General features: G+C 42.8%; 1 pseudogene; it reads right to left on the reverse strand.

Annotated features, from left to right (window-relative positions):
- Positions 1 to 1140: 1140 nt before the first annotated feature.
- LOC125343033 lies at positions 1141 to 2868 on the reverse strand (annotated as a pseudogene).
- Positions 2869 to 3355: the final 487 nt, after the last annotated feature.

Genomic DNA, 3355 nt, shown 5'->3' on the forward strand with positions numbered 1-3355 from the left:
TGCTCTCTGTAGCAGCCAGGACAGATTCTGAGTCATGGAGGGAGAAGACACCAATGTTACCCCAATGCAACCCTGTAGCCACCAAACACAACTCCGATGCTTTTAACCTTGGAATAAGTCTCGGTTGCAACTCTATCATGATAGGCCTGCTATAAACCCAAATCTAATCTTGGGGCAGGCAGAGCCAGGGTAGTAGCACTCTGGGCCTGTCAAAATCCTCACAGGACTCCTAGATTGCCTGAGCACTTTCCTATGCGAGAGAGAGAGAGAATAAGGACTCATTAGTAGTGAAACCAGGCAGTTTGGGAGCAGACTGTGGAAGCAGCTTCCTGTAGCCACAGACTGCCACGGTCCACGCAGCTAGCACACAAGTCGACCTGTATCCTATAAAGCATAATATTAATCCTGGGTCAGGAAAATCTAGGTTAGCAGCTACATTTGCAGCTACATTTGCACAGTTGTTCCAAAATGACTCTGGTCCCTTGATCTTAAAAAGTTTATGAGAGCACAGGGGAACAAAGAAAAAAACTGGAGAAGCAAAATCTTAGTCTGTACCAGAGAATTATCAGGATCAGATGTACACTTGACTTTTAGCATAGATAGACATAAAGAATAACACACTGGTTTTACATCATTGTACTTATATCACATGCTGTATATTAGAACTTTTTGGAGCTTTTCTTAGACACATTTGAGTGCACCAAAACATGATCAGTTTGGGTTTAAAACCTGTTTTTTTTTTTCAAGTTTTACCAAACAGATAAGCAGACAGACAGACAGACAGACAGTTGTGCACAAGCTTTGGGGCGCGCTTAGAATTGTTCTTTAATTGGCCATGTAAGTTTTGTGGAATTCCAGTGGCAAATGATTTTATTTTGCCCATATTTTAGAACCACGTGGTTTGTTAGTAAACAAAAAATCCTTTCCAGCAAACCAAACTTTTCACAGATTATACAAGAAGCCACATTTTGAGAAACCAGTTCAGCTCCCATGGGGAGCTGAAGTGGGACGCTATGACCAGAGAAGGTCCAGGAGATGGGAAACAGGACATGAACAGAACACAGACAGGAGGCTCACAGCAAGAAACCTTCACCTTCCAGCATTTGAATTGCAAGCCACCTTTGAAATGCAAGGCCACAGTTACAGAGAGTTGCCAGGAGTGGGACTCTCAAAGTCCCCATCCTGCAGCAGACTGTCATCACCTTTGAGCTGTTTGGTCATAAACTTGTTGATGTTGAGGAGAACCTGCAGGCAGCCTAGCTTGAAGGAGCTTCCTGAAGTAAGACCATACACTCCCAGCTAGTCCCACCACTTTCTCTGCTGGTTTTCCATTGCAGGGTTACCACTGAGGCCCTTGGGCCTGTGAATTCATCAAGGCTGCCTCCTCACTTGACTGTTCATATTTCTGATGTAAGAGACACTGGATGACTCTGTGTACTTTGGCAACAATACTGCTTGTAGTTGGGTCTTCTCAGAAATCTCACATTAGTACATTTGTATATTCCCTGTGTTCACTGTAGTTTACCAGTTCATACTGTTTGTTATTCTCATAGTGTAATAAGCTGACACACTTTCTGAACATGTAGTTACAGTGACCATAAATTATAATGCACTCATCCAGGTCAGCTCCTGTCCCAATGTAGAGGGTTTGATAGAAAACAGCTCAGGCCTATATCTCCTTCCTTTACCCTTCTGTGATTTTCCCTCCCCACACACTTAGAAGATGTTGGATGTTCCCTAAAACTTCCCAGTGAAGTTTGGACTGGGGAATGGGAAAAGTTGATGTACTCTCTGTAAATGGAGAAACTTCATCTTCTTCTCATCCATCATATTTATCTTAATTTCTCCACTGACATATATAATTGTTCAAAGTGTGTTGGTGAGGTCCATGTCAGTAGAGTTCACTGGGAAAGAAAGTGCTTTCAATAGATAACTGATGGGGCTGAACTTGCCCTCATAAGATGGTCCTGGTGAGCAGAATTTTTGCTTGGCTTTGGTGGCTAAAACACTTTTCTGATGCTTAAGTGTGAGTGAGCACACAAGTGGCATTTTTGGATGAGCCCAGGTGGCATAAATATGAAAATGGAGGTCTGATTTGTGATTAGACAGTTTTTCTTTGTAGTACTGTTCTTGATATTCTTTGCTTGTGACAAAAGCAAAATTCCTCTGAGGGAAAGAGTTTACGCAAGTGTCATTCTTTGTATTCAAAATAATGTTTCCAGTGTGGTTATGAATCCCCCCAGCAGCTGATGTGTGGGGACTGAGGCAAGCCTTGTTGGTGTGTGGGCCGGTCTGGTACGGGTATTAACACATGGAAGTTCTCGGGAGTTGGTAGAATCAGAGTTGGTACTGCAGAAGTGTGGGCCATTGACTTTCACTTCTGCGATCACTGGCCTGTTGGAAGTTCTAGAAGAAAATTTCTTGGACCCCGGCCAAAAAAACCCACTGCATCATATGATCTCTAAGGTTGAGGAGTGGTGGGGTGGACAGCAGCTCAGGGAAATCTAGGTGCTAATCCCTGAGCATAAGACATAGTGGGAAAGTGTTTGCAGGGAGGTGGCAATTGAGCTGTCAGTCATAATAATAGGTTTTTTATCAGTCTTCTTTTTTTTGGAGGCCCAACGCAAAGGCATCAGCTTAGCAGATAAATGTTTCAATATGTTAGCCTGGAGCACAACACGGTACAAAGCCACCGTTGCTGCTCCAGTTTGGTACAAAAATTATCTAAGTTCAAAAACTGATTTGATTACAGGTCAGCTCAACATCTGGAATGGCAAACAGTGCAAAGAGGAAGATTAGAAATTATTACTGAGAATTTATAGCATAACAAACCTTTAAACTTCCTTTCTTTGACTGACTGGAACACATGGTGGTTAGAACGGGGCATCATGTGTCTTCAGTCTTGGAAGTTCACTTGACAACATACTGTGAAATGCTGTCCTGGAAATGAATCAAACCCCTGACAACAATTGCTCAGAGTCATATTCTTATGGTTCAGCGCCACATGCCTTATGTGATTTGGACACATCTATCTATTGAAGTGCATGACAATGGGTTCTGGCACCAGGTAGTCCATGTGAATCACGAGCATGCAAGAGTCACACTGAAAAAGAAGATACACTCTGCAACTCCTGTTACATGTGAAGCAGAATTGGACCAGTTAGAGAATCAGGCTATTGTGATCTAATTTTGTGCTGTGCCTTCTTAACATTTTTCCCTATGGTTTCTTTCTTCTTTCTCTTTTTGCTAGAACCAGGAAGTACAGTAGTACAAGTCAATTCCTTGGGCCATTGCTCTTGGGGGACAAGAATAAGCAGCTCAAAAGGCCACATCAGCTAGGGTTGCACTTAGTCTA

Source organism: Perognathus longimembris, chromosome 28 (assembly GCF_023159225.1).
Source record: "Perognathus longimembris pacificus isolate PPM17 chromosome 28, ASM2315922v1, whole genome shotgun sequence".
Taxonomy (NCBI): Eukaryota; Metazoa; Chordata; class Mammalia; order Rodentia; family Heteromyidae; genus Perognathus; species Perognathus longimembris.